This window comes from Hyperolius riggenbachi, chromosome 3 (genome assembly GCF_040937935.1).
Source record: "Hyperolius riggenbachi isolate aHypRig1 chromosome 3, aHypRig1.pri, whole genome shotgun sequence".
NCBI lineage: Eukaryota > Metazoa > Chordata > Amphibia > Anura > Hyperoliidae > Hyperolius > Hyperolius riggenbachi.
The window spans coordinates 146,645,613-146,659,784 of record NC_090648.1 but is presented as its reverse complement, the minus strand read 5'-3'; the positions used below and the strand labels follow the sequence as shown (position 1 = coordinate 146,659,784).

The 14,172-nt window shown below is 47.0% G+C and overlaps 1 protein-coding gene across 1 annotated transcript in view; it reads left to right on the top strand.

Annotated features, from left to right (window-relative positions):
• The first annotated feature begins 439 nt into the window (after window positions 1-439).
• CIAO2A (cytosolic iron-sulfur assembly component 2A) overlaps window positions 440-14,172 on the top strand; it is a 142,498-nt gene continuing 128,765 nt past the window's right edge. The window contains exon 1 of the mRNA XM_068275079.1: window positions 440-525. The gene's annotated coding sequence lies outside the window, so the exon portion shown is untranslated. The remainder of the gene's footprint in view (window positions 526-14,172) is intronic.

Genomic DNA, 14,172 nt, shown 5'->3' with positions numbered 1-14,172 from the left:
CTGTGAGGCTCTGTTTACATCTGTAGTGTCAGTCTCAGCTGCTCCCCCGCCTCCTGCATAGCGTCGGTCCCTGCCCCGTCCCTTCCCTCCAATCAGCAGGGAGGGAAGGGATGCAGGCGGGGACCGGAGTTCTGCAGGAGGCGGGGAGAGCAGCAGACTGACACTATAGAGATAAACACAGCCAGCTCTGACAAGCTGTATGTCAGCAGCGTGGCTGTGATTTATGAGGGATTGCAGAGTGCAGGGGGACCTTAGGGGGGTTTGGGATAGCAACAGAGGCTGGGCTGTATAGGCAGATCCAGCCTCTGTATGCAGATAATATTCTTCAAACCCACCTCGGGTTCTCTTTAAGGTCGGGCTGCAGTAGGCTGGCTGAGCCATGGGGCGGGACTGATTCCTGTCTCTCTGTAAAGACAACATCCAGCGTTCCCGCCCCCCTAGGAAGATGGTAGCTGCACAGAGCCAAATTTGTTACTACGGAGAGAGAGGGAGAGATTGAGAGAGAGAGACGCTCCGCTCGAGCAGGTAAAAAACAGCAGGCGGTAGAAAGGGGGACATATGGAGCTAATTATATAACAGAGGGGTATATGTACGCATTTATCATTAAAAATAAACATTCAGGTACACTTTGAGATGTAAATACCAGCAATTTGCAGCTATAACCAGCCATAACCCATCAGAGACCCTGAATCAGCAGCCACTCACCTCCAAGGCTCAGCAGAATGTAAACATGAAGCGACCAACTGTCAAAGGTGGCACATGCCAGGTCACATGCTCTGACAGGTCGCATGCTCTGGCAGTTAATCTCTGCACTAACATGGCCAGGGCAGATTTATTTAACCACTTCACAACTGAGGGGTTTTACCCCTTGAGCACCAGAGCGATTTTCACCTTTCAGCGCTCCTTCCATTCATTCGTCTATAACTTTATCATTACTTATCACAATGAAATGAACTATATCTTGTTTTTTTCGCCACCAATTAGGCTTTCTTTAGGTGGGACATTATGCCAAGAATTATTTTATTCTAATGTGTTTTAATGGGAAAATAGGAGAAAATGTGGGGGAAAATGTATTATTTTTCAGTTTTCGGCCTTTATAGTTTTTAAATAATGCATGCTACTGTAATTTAAACCCATGAAATTTATTTACCCATTTGTCCCAGTTATAAAACCGTTTAAATTATGTCCCTATCACAATGTTTGGCGCCAATATTTTATTTGGAAATAAAGGTGCATTTTTTTCAGTTTTGTGTCCATCCATAATTACAAGCCCATAGTTTATAAAGTAACAGTGTTATACCCTCTTGACATAAATATTTAAAAAGTTCAGTCCCTAAGGTAACTATTTATGTATTTTTTTTAATTGTAATTTTTTTTTTTAAATTACAAAAAAAATAATAATTGGGGAGTGTGGGAGGTAATGAGTTAATTTTTAGTGTATAACTTATGTATTTATATATAAAAAATGCTTTAGGGTGTAGTTTTACTATTTGGCCACAAGATGGCCACAGTAACTTTTTGTTTATGCGTGCAGGAAGTGTTATGAGGCTGAGAAACTTTTTTTTTTTCACAATGATCGCGCTGCTTCTCGTAGAAGCAGCTGATCATTGCGGGGGCTTGAATCAACGAACGGGAACGTTTTTCCCGTTCATTGATCTCCGGGCGAGCGGGCAGCGGCATGCACGAGCGCGGGGAGCGTGGACAGCGGCGGGAGCGGTGTCAGGTGCGGATTTCTCCGTCCCTTGGTGGTAACAGGGTGGAAAAAGGGACGGAGAAATCCGCACCGCTGGGGGTAAACTGGTTAATATTTAGGCAAGAAATATTGTTATTATGTTGTGCAGAATAGCCAATATATTATTTTTCAGCAGGCGCGTGTTTTTCCGCACATTCGTACTAAGAACTGTACTAAGAAAGGTCGTTCCTTAAAGAGACTCTGTAACAAATTTTTCAGCCTTAGTTCTTCTATCCTATAAGTTCCTATGCCTGTTCTAATCTGCTCTGGCTTACTGCAGTCTTTCCTAACTGCACTGTCTCTGTAATAAATCAATGTATGTTTCCTCTGTCCTGTTTGTCGGGCTAAGGCTTGATTGTGTGGAATGTGCAGGGCTGCTTGTGATTGGTAGAAGCGATACACACCCTCTGCAGGCACCCTGCACACTCTGATTGACTCACACACTATGCTTAGCTGAGCCTATTAGAAGCTGGTTAGTTTGTTTGTAAACACTGCCTAAAACTGTTAATTACAAGCCAGGATTGCAGCAGAGAGTGGCAGAAACAGCACAGAGGGGCACAGGAGAAAATAATGAATAGAATGGTACAGCCTCGGACAGGCCCACCGAACCACCGATGGTCCCATCGGTGGGCCCTGGCCGTCCCGCCTCCTGGGGGCCCCAGTGCTAAAAAGGAGGGGGGCTAAGCGCAGGAAGGGGGGACATTGTGCACAGATCGGCGGGGAGGGGCGGAAGCCTCCCCCCCCTCCCTCACCTAGGGGCCCCCCTTCCGCGCTCCCCCCCCCCCTCTCCAGAATTGCAGCGAGCGGCAGCAGCGGGGAAGAATCACTTAACAGCATGAGTTACGGAGATGAGATCCGTAGCTCTGCGTGCCGCTGGCTGGTCTGCTCTGGCTCCTGAACTGACTGTCCAATCACGCTCTCGCAGGAAGTACTGCGAGAGCGTGATTGGACAGTCAGTTCAGGAAACAGAGAGCAGACCAGCCAGCGGCACGCAGAGCTACGGATCTCATCTCCGTCATGCTGGTAAGTGATTCTTCCCCGCTGCTGCCGCTCGCTGCAATTCTGGAGGGGGGGCCCCTAGGTGAGGGAGGGGGGTTTCTGGTGCCTGCTGCCCACATTACGATTTTCTGGTCACTGCTGCCCACATTACGATTTTCAGGTGTCTGCTGCCCACATTACGATTTTCAGGTGTCTGCTGCCCACATTACGATTTTCTGGTCACTGCTGCCCACATTACTTTCTGGTCACTGCTGCCCACATTACGATTTTCAGGTGTCTGCTGCCCACATTACGATTTTCTGGTGTCTGCTGCCCACAGTACGATTTTCTGGTCACTGCTGCCCACATTGCGATTTTCAGGTGTCTGCTGCCCACAGTACGATTTTCTGGTCACTGCTGCCCACATTGCTATTTTCAGGTGTCTGCTGCCCACAGTACGATTTTCTGGTGTCTGCTGCCCACATTGCGATTTTCAGGTGTCTGCTGCCCACATTACGATTTTCTGGTGTCTGCTGCCCACAGTACGATTTTCTGGTCACTGCTGCCCACATTACGATTTTCAGGTGTCTGCTGCCCACATTACGATTTTCAGGTGTCTGCTGCCCACATTACGATTTTCAGGTGTCTGCTGCCCACATTACGATTTTCTGGTCACTGCTGCCCACATTACGATTTTCTGGTCACTGCTGCCCACATTACGATTTTCTGGTGTCTGCTGCCCACATTACGATTTTCTGGTGTCTGCTGCCCACAGTACGATTTTCTGGTGTCTGCTGCCCACAGTACGATTTTCTGGTCACTGCTGCCCACATTGCGATTTTCAGGTGTCTGCTGCCCACATTACGATTTTCTGGTCACTGCTGCCCACTTTTGGGGGGGTATCTGGCACCAACCTGATTGCATTTTGGGGGGTATCTGCCGCCAATCTGATTGCATTTTGTGGAGGTATCTGCCGCCAACCTGATTGCATTTTGTGGGGGTATCTGCCGCCAACCTGATTGCATGTTGTGGGGGTATCTGCCGCCAACCTGATTGCATTTTGTCGGAAAATCTGCTGCGATTTGACTACTTGATGAATTATCATGAGGCATGTAACTACTTGAATATTTTATCTAAAATGTATCTGGGGGGGCTAAGCGCAGGAAGGGGGGACATTGTGCACAGATCGGCGGGGAGGGGCGGAAGCCTCCCCCCCCTCCCTCACCTAGGGGCCCCCCTTCCGCGCTCCCCCCCCCTCTCCAGAATTGCAGCGAGCGGCAGCAGCGGGGAAGAATCACTTACCAGCATGACGGAGATGAGATCCGTAGCTCTGCGTGCCGCTGGCTGGTCTGCTCTGGCTCCTGAACTGACTGTCCAATCACGCTCTCGCAGGAAGTACTGCGAGAGCGTGATTGGACAGTCAGTTCAGGAAACAGAGAGCAGACCAGCCAGCGGCACGCAGAGCTACGGATCTCATCTCCGTCATGCTGGTAAGTGATTCTTCCCCGCTGCTGCCGCTCGCTGCAATTCTGGAGGGGGGGCCCCTAGGTGAGGGAGGGGGGTTTCTGGTGCCTGCTGCCCACATTACGATTTTCTGGTCACTGCTGCCCACATTACGATTTTCAGGTGTCTGCTGCCCACATTACGATTTTCAGGTGTCTGCTGCCCACATTACGATTTTCTGGTCACTGCTGCCCACATTACGATTTTCTGGTCACTGCTGCCCACATTACGATTTTCAGGTGTCTGCTGCCCACATTACGATTTTCTGGTGTCTGCTGCCCACAGTACGATTTTCTGGTCACTGCTGCCCACATTGCGATTTTCAGGTGTCTGCTGCCCACAGTACGATTTTCTGGTCACTGCTGCCCACATTGCTATTTTCAGGTGTCTGCTGCCCACAGTACGATTTTCTGGTGTCTGCTGCCCACATTGCGATTTTCAGGTGTCTGCTGCCCACATTACGATTTTCTGGTGTCTGCTGCCCACAGTACGATTTTCTGGTCACTGCTGCCCACATTACGATTTTCAGGTGTCTGCTGCCCACATTACGATTTTCAGGTGTCTGCTGCCCACATTACGATTTTCAGGTGTCTGCTGCCCACATTACGATTTTCTGGTCACTGCTGCCCACATTACGATTTTCTGGTCACTGCTGCCCACATTACGATATTCTGGTGTCTGCTGCCCACATTACGATTTTCTGGTGTCTGCTGCCCACAGTACGATTTTCTGGTGTCTGCTGCCCACAGTACGATTTTCTGGTCACTGCTGCCCACATTGCGATTTTCAGGTGTCTGCTGCCCACATTACGATTTTCTGGTCACTGCTGCCCACTTTTGGGGGGGTATCTGGCACCAACCTGATTGCATTTTGGGGGGTATCTGCCGCCAATCTGATTGCATTTTGTGGAGGTATCTGCCACCAACCTGATTGCATTTTGTGGGGGTATCTGCCGCCAACCTGATTGCATGTTGTGGGGGTATCTGCCGCCAACCTGATTGCATTTTGTCGGAAAATCTGCTGCGATTTGACTACTTGATGAATTATCATGAGGCATGTAACTACTTGAATATTTTATCTAAAATGTATCTGGTCGGACCTAATCTCTGTGAATAACACCGCTACTTATGTTGTGTTTTTTTTTTTTTTTTAAGTCTGCCCATGACTCATCGTGACCACGCCGATGTTCCAGTGCGTGGTGACACCCATTTACTTTCGCTGCGGCGCGCTGCGCACGCCGCATGTGGACTTATCCCTATTGGAGACTGTCCTCAGAAGTGTTCACAATCTTTTCCCTACCATAAACTCATGCAAAATTTCTAGAGTACATGTGTATGTGAGCCCAAAATGGGGGGGGGGGGGGGGGGGGTGGCGAGGAGGAGGGGATCGGGGGGGGGGGGGGCGGGGCCCAGGCTGAAACTTCCTTGGTGGGCCCTTAGTGTCCCAGTCCGACCCTGGAATGGTATGCTTTTTATTGTAAGAATATTAGAGTACAGATTCTCTTTAAGGTATTTTTCACCTTATAGACGAGAGGAATTTTCCTATTTCAGCGCTCCTCCCTTTCATTCCCCAATAACTTTATCACTACTTATCACAAAGAACTGATCTATACCTTGTTTTTTCCGCCACCAATTGGGCTTTCTTTGGGTGGAACATTATATTAAGAATTATTTTTTTCTAAATGCATTTTAACAGGAATAATAAGTTAAAAAAATGGGAAAAAAATCATTATTTCTCAGTTTTCTGTCATTATAGTTTTCAAATAATACATGCTACCGTAATTAAAATCCACACATTTTATATGCCCATTTGTCCAGGTCAGTGCAACGTTAAAATTATATCCCTAGTATAATGTATGGTGACATTATTTTATTTGGAAATAAAGGTGCATTTTTTCAGTTTTACATCCATCACTAATTTTTAGCCCATAAATTCATAAAATATGCCCTCTATTTTTTTTTTCTAAATTTTTATTCCCTAAACACAGTAGATGTAATGCTACTATTTGGCCACAAGATGTCCCCATTGAGTGCTTCCTATTAGCGTACAATAAGTACGCTATAGGTTGCTACACTGAAACTTGGGAAGCGACGCAGGCCTGCGATAACACTTGCCTGCAGGGAGATTAATGAATGGGAACTTTATTCCCATTCATAAATCTAACGATTGGCGGCGGAAATGAGTGGCAGGAGGAAGCGCAGCGGCCTTATTTAAGAATAGACACTGTTTTTGACAAAAAAACAGTGTTAATTCTCAGCGGACGAGAATGGATTAGCTCAGGGGACTTTTGTCCCCTGCAGCCAAGCCTCCCTGCTCCCGGCAACATCACGATCTCGGGCTGTCCATCCCACAGCACCCCGAACTGCAGAGACGTGACTAGCTCGTCCTTGGGATGTAGCAACTGCCGCTGCGGACATGAAGCTCACGTCCCAGCGGTAGAAATGGTTAAAGTTACATTTCAAAAGGGTTTATTTTGAAACGTTTAGAATACCACTCTTACACTATTGCGCTGTGTTTTCTATCTGGCCACTGGCCAAGCAGGAAGTGATGCACGCGTGACGCACGCTTGCCGTTACTTTGTGCTTTGGGTATGCGGAAGTGCACGGAATTTTTACAAATCCACATGTCGCTATCGACTAACACGACTTTCGGGCCGTCGCTGATCGCCGCAACTCGACGCATCGCCTCAGCGTTAAAGTAGTTTTTGACCTGCGTCAGGGATACGGCAAATTTGTCACTTCCGTCACGTCGCGCCGTAACGTTGCAGTATGAAAGTCTCTATAGACTTTCATTGCACGGTAGTGGGGTGCGGTGAAAATACCGCAACGCCTTGGTGGGAAAGGGCCCTGAGGGTCAAGGCGGTCCATGTATTGGCCTTTAGCATTTCCACCAGGGCTGTGGAGTCGGTCCAAAAATCCACCGACTCCGACTCCTCAGTTTAGGATTCCACCGACTCCGACTCCTCTAATTTGCATATTACAATTTTGTTGATTAAAAGTATGTAACATGAAATTCGTCTCTTAACTGCCAACGCTTAGGAATTTTACAAGACAACTGAAGTGAGAAGGATATGTAGACTACTATATTTATTCCCTTTAGACTAAAACTAGTTCTTGGTAAGAGTACTTGTAAAAGGTACAAACCGGAACAAAGAACATCTATCAACAACTAGGCAATGTAAGGCCCCATACACACATCAGACCATAGTCTTTTGAAAATGAAAGATCACAGACCAATCTTACCACCCTTCATGTAATATGAGAGCCATACTCTACACAGTCTTTTCTATGGAGCTGAACTCCACATCAGAAAAAAATCTTTGCAAGATGCTGCACACACACAAAAGATCAGTATCTGCAAAAGATCTGTTCCTGCCAAAAATCCATTCCTGCAAATTGCAATGAAAGTCTATGAGATCTGCAGATCATCATACACACATGATTTAACTGACATTCATCTGCAGATCAAGAAGTCATCTGCAGATCTGAAAATCCATCCTGGCGGATCTGATCTGCAGATGAATGTCAGTTAAATCATGTGTGTATGATGATCTGCAGATCTCATAGACTATCATTGCAATTTGCAGGAATGGATTTTTGGCAGGAACAGATCTTTTGCAGATACTGATCTTTTGTGTCTGTACAGCATCTGTGTGTGCAGCATCTTGCAATGATTTTTTTCTGATGTGGAGTTCAGCTCCATAGAAAAGACTGTGTAGAGTATGGCTCTCATACTACATGAAGGGTGGTAAGATTGGTCTGTGATCTTTCATTTTCAAAAGACTATGGTCTGATGTGTGTATGGGGCCTAAGTGTGGGCACATGTAAGAATGATGTGCAGGTACTCTGCAGGGGAATGAGGAGATTGTAAACAGACAACACCTCTGTGTTCAATGTGCACAGCATTCTCAGTGGATTCCCTGCAGCTCTGTGGGGAGTGCATATGTAGAGTATAGTACTACTGTGTAACAAAGTAAACCTGAGACAGATGAAATTAAAGTTTTTATACATACCTGGGGCTTCCTCCAGCCGTCTTCAGGATAATCAGTCCCACGTTGTCCTCCTCCACCACCTGGATCTTCTGCTATGAGTCCAGGTACTTGAGCCAGTCGGGCGTAGTGCGCATGCACACACTCCGCCGCCAGGAGCATACTACACCTGTGCAGCACTATTGCGCAGGTGCACTTCAGTGCACCCATCTACCTACGTGAGCGCACGCAGTGTCACTGTGCCTGTCCGGTACCTCTCTGTGTGTGACAGGTGCACATTATAATACTCATCGCTGCATATACCGTATTTTTTGCCGTATAAGACGCTCCGGAATATAAGACGCACCCAGGTTTAGAGGCTTCATCAATTACGTGTCATTAGAAGCCGGCACTAGAGGAAGCCGCACACAGGAGCCGGATGTCTTCAATCGCCGCGGGCAAGATGGAGGAGGTAAGCTGCTGCCCGCTGCTGCTTCTTACACAGGGGGGACCCGGCGACATAAGCGGGGGGCTTAGACACGTAAGAGGGGGGAGGGGTAGGATAAACACACAGCAGGGAGCCAGGCACAGGGGGAAAACAGGCAGGGAATCCCTGATGTAGCGGCGGTTCGTATTGGCGGGCGTTCGGAAGTCGGGGATTCCCTGCCTTTGCCGTATAAGACGCAGGGACTTTTTCACCCCATTTTTTGGGGAGAAAAAGTGCGTCTTATACGGCGAAAAATACGGTACCTACCTGTTGTTTATAGTGCACCCACCTACCTACGTGAGCGCACACAGTGTCATTGTGCCTGTCCGGTACCTGTCTGTGTGTGACAGGTGCACATTACAATACCCATCACTGCATATACCTACCTGTTGTTCACAGTGCACCCACCTACCTACGTGAGTGCACGCAGTGTGATATACCACTCCATGCATACCTGTTAACTGCACCTGTGTGACTGCACATTGTATTAGTCAAGTCAGTGCATACCTTTCACTCCATCCCCACCAATATGGACAAAACAAAACGCAGAGGCAGGCCCCCTGGCAGGTCTGTTCGAGGTTGCACTGTCGTGATTTTGTGCGGCCCTCGACAAAAGTACAGTGTTCAGAAGAAGGCACGTGCCATCAACCCCCAATATTGTCAGGACGTAGTTGACTATTTAACACAGAACACCTCATCTTTCTCAGCTTCCGCACGGAAGTGTGACATATCTTCCTTCTCCTGCTCTGATTCTGGCACCCCACTTAACACTCAGTCGGCCGCCACCACCAAAGTGCCATCACCCCAGGGCTCAGCGGTGTGGAAATCTTTATGTGTGTCTGCCTCAGATGAGAGCAATGCCATCTGTACTCTCTGCCACTGAAAATTGAGCTGTGGAAAGACTAAGACACGCCTAGGGACAACTACCTTACGAAAGCACATGATTACAAAGCACAAACTGCAATGGGATGACCACTTGAGGAAAGGCAGCACACAAAAGCAAAGCCACACACTGCAGTGGAAGATACCAGGTAGCAATTTTTTCTCAAAAAAGGCGATACCTAAACTGTACCGTGATGTTGAAAGGCAAGCGGTGACATCTCTGGCACAAATCGTTGGGTCAAGGGTCCATCTGACCACGGATGCCTGGTCTGCAAAGCACACTCAGGCCTGCCCGAAGACTAAGTCAGTCCCCACACACAGCATCTCTGCCTGTATGCCATGTGACTGCCTGCCCCAAGACTAAGTCAGTCCCCACACAGTATCTCTGCCCACAGGCCGGTTGACTGCCTTCTCTGCCACCACCAACAGGGTCCAGGACTCCAGGTGGATTCCTGAATTTTTAAGGCTGCTGCTAGCAGCGGCCGCTATACTACTTTTTCTGGTGCATGTACATGCCTGCCTAATTTTTCTGGCTGCACTTCAGCTGTAACAACAAAACAATAGGCATGTACATGTGCCAATTCCCCTTCGTGATCATTACCTTGCCGTGGTGAAAAGGCTTGCGTATCACAATGGGGGGGGGGGGGGGGGGGGGCGGGGAGGGGGGCACACCCACGATAATAAGGTTGTTGCTTCATTGTGGACAGACCAAATTTGATCAGCTGCACAGTCACTGTTCTATCATTTAGCTACCTCATCCCGGCAACCATATGGGCTGGAAAGCCGCCATCACCTGCACTCTCGGCAGGGTGCGCATCAGTCCAGCTCGCCCGTCACTACACAAACAGCTGTTTGCGGTGCGTTACATAGTGAGTTTGGTGTGTCAGTGTGAAGCAGTACTCTAATTACACTCCCTGGTTGATGTATACACATGCAAGATGTTTTACAACACTTTAGGCCTCCAATTTAGCATGCAATGTGATTTCTGCCCTTAAAACACTGCTTTGCATTAAATCCAGATTTTTCCCAGGGACTTTTGGCGTCTATCCCACTCATCCATGCAAAAACTCAGATGTTAGACCCCTTGAAACATCTTTTCCATCACTTTTCTGGGCAGGATAAGTGTTTCTAGTTTTCAAAGTTCACCTCCCCATTGAAGTCTGTTGCGGTTTGCGAAAGTTTGTGCGAACCGAACTTTTGCAGAAGTTCGCAAACCTGGTTCGCGAACCGAAAATCGGAGGTTCGGGCCATCTCTACCTCCCAATACCTATACAATGCCCCTAGGAAGAGAGGGAAGAAGCCCATACACATACAGTGATGGGAAAAACTATCTGCCCCCTTCCTGATTTCTTATTCTTTTGCATGTTTGTCACATTTAAATGTTTCTGCTCATCAAAGACCGTTAACTATTAGTCAAAGATAACATAATTGAACACAAAATGCAGTTTTAAATGATGGTTTTTATTATTTAGTGAGAAAAAAACTCAAAACCTACATGGCCCTGTGTGAAAAAGAAATTGCCCCCTGAACCTAATAACTGGTTGGGCCACCCTTAGCAGCAATAACTGCAATCAAGCGTTTGCGATAACTTGCAACAAGTCTTTTACAGCGCTCTGGAGGAATTTTGGCCCACTCATCTTTGCAGAATTGTTGTAATTTAGCTTTATTTGAGTTCTTTCTAGCATGAACCGCCTTTTTAAGGTCATGCCACAATATCTCAATAGGATTAAGGTCAGGACTTTGACTAGGCCACTCCAAAGTCTTCATTTTGTTTTTCTTCAGCCATTCAGAGGTGGATTTGCTGGTGTGTTTTGGGTCATTGTCCTGCTGCAGCACCCAAGATCGCTTCAGCTTGAGTTGACAAACAGATGGCCGGACATTCTCCTTCAGGATTTTTTGGTAGACAGTAGAATTCATAGTTCCATCTATCACAGCAAGCCTTCCAGGTCCTGAAGCAGCAAAACAACCCCAGACTATCACACTACCACCACCATATTTTACTGTTGGTATGATGTTCTTTTGCTGAATGCTGTGTTACTTCTACGCCCGATGTAACGGGACACGCACCTTCCAAAAAGTTCAACTTTTGTCTCGTCGGTCCACAAGGTATTTTCCCAAAAGTCTTGGCAATCATTGAGATGTTTTTTAGCAAAATTGAGACGAGCCTTAATGTTCTTTTTGCTTAAAAGTGGTTTGCGCCTTGGATATCTGCCATGCAGGCCGTTTTTGCCCAGTCTCTTTCTTATGGTGGAGTCGTGAACACTGACCTTGAGGCAAGTGAGGCCTGCAGTTCTTTAGATGTTGTCCTGGGGTCTTGTGTGGCCTCTCGGATGAGTTTTCTCTGCGCTCTTGGGGTAATTTTGGTCGGCCGGCCACTCCTGGGAAGGTTTATCACTGTTCCATGTTTTTGCCATTTATGGATAATGGCTCTCACTGTGGTTCGCTGGAGTCCCAAAGCTTTAGAAATGGCTTTATAACCTTTACCAGACTGATAGATCTCAATTACTTTTGTTCTCATTTGTTCCTTAAAGGGGAACTGAAGAGAGAGGTATATGGAGGCTGTCATGTTTATTTCCCTTTAGACAATACCAGTTGCCTGGCAGCCCTGCTGATCCTCTGCCTCTAATACTATTAGCCATAGCCCCTGAACAAGCATGCAGCAGATCAGGTGTTTCAGTGGTTCAGACTTATAAGTCTGATCTGACAAGACTAGCTGCATGCTTGTTTCTGGTTTTAATCAGATACTACTGCAGAGAAATAGACCAGCAGGGCTGCCAGGCAACTGGTATTGATTAAAAGGAAATAAGCATGACAGCCTCCATATACCTCTCTCTTCAGTTCCCCTTTAATTTCTTTGGATCTTGGCATGATGTCTAGCTTTTGAGGTGCTTTTAGTCTACTTCTCCGTGTCAGATAGCTCCTATTTAAGTGATTTCTTGATTGAAACAGGTGTGGCAGTAATCAGGCCGGGGGGGGGGGGGGGGGGGGGTGACTACAGAAATTGAACTCAGGTGTGATAAACCACAGTTAAGTTATTTTTTAACAAGGGGGGCAATCACTTTTTCACACAGGGCTATGTAGATTTGGAGTATTTTTTTTCTCACTAAATAATAAAAACCATCATTTAAAACTGCATTTTGTGTTCAATTATGTTATCTTTGACTAATAGTTAACGGTTTTTGATGAGCAGAAACATTTAAGTGTGACAAACATGCAAAAGAATAAGAAATCAGGAAGGGGGCAAATAGTTTTTCACATCACTGTATATAATGCTCTTGCAGGCAGGGTGGGAGGGAAGGGAGTGTAAAGTTAGGGGTGGCAGTGTTGTGGGACTACAGTAACAGCATATGTGACAAGTTGCAACACACAGTGCCCAGTGACACACACACTGAGCTCCCATAGAAAAGTGGCATAGCAGGCTTCCACTAACCTCTCAACTGGGCAAACCAACAGCTGCACTGAGAAACCACATTACAGAAGACTGAGAAGAAATTTTGCCAAGCAAAGCTGTGGTGTGGTTTGCCCCCTTTCATTGCTCCCCAGTCATGGTGATGCTGAGCCCAGTCCAAAGCATGCCAGTGATGCAATCTTATCATTTTTTAAATAAATCTAGCAATGAGCAGAAGTAAGTGGGTAGACTTGCAATTTCCAGCATTGCCAGCACCAAACAAATGCTAATAAACATTTTGGATGACCTTAATGAACAGAAGCATTTTCCAGCATTAAAAAAAACCCAGAAATATATTTCTATTCATATCAAAAGTATTATACTGCTGTATGTTGGAACTGAATATGCAGCAGAGCAGACACAGCGCTGGTCCAGCTAAATGTAACACACATTGATCCCTGTGTCCCTGGCTGCAGTGTAGTGTCTGTGCTGCCCAGAGCTGCCTCACTGACACACAGGACATGCTCAGTGCCAATCACCTCCAATATCTCAGCAGGTATTCCTCTTGTACACCCCAAAGTCTGAGGGTAGGGAGGGGACCCCCCGATTTGCCTATGTGCAGAATATCAGCCCCCCAGCCCTGCTGGTTCACAAGATAGGTTCTTATACTCTTATCTCGGGAACCAGCAGGGCTCGCAGGCTGTAATTTGGCACAGATGTATATCGGGCTGCCCCCTCCTTGCCCTCAAAATTTGGGATGTGTAGGGGGAATAACCGCAGAGATATCGCCCCCAGCAGAGCAGGGAAATCCGGACTTATCAGGCTGGCTGCTCAGTACTCCCCGGCTCCTCATCTGCTGCAGGGCTAGAAGGAGGGGCGGGAGTAAGGCCTCTATTACATCAGTGCCGTTTCTGTGCGCTTTTCGCAGCGCATTGCCCTGCGCTGAGCAACGTTACAAAAACATAGGGTTGCATGCATTTCTGTGTGTTGAGCTGTAAAGCGCACATCAATGCAAGTGAATGGGTGCGCTTTTTAAGCGCATAGAAACGCGTACAAGTGCATAGAAGCACATGCATTTTTTACCCGTATTTGGAAAAAAAATACATTTACATAGAAAAACAAAAGCTTTATAGACAACTGCTACTGCTACAGTAAGCAAAACGTGCCTTAAAGAAGCGCAGCACAACGCACAGAAGCGTGCACTAAAGCGCATGTGTTTTTTTGCCACGCGCTCT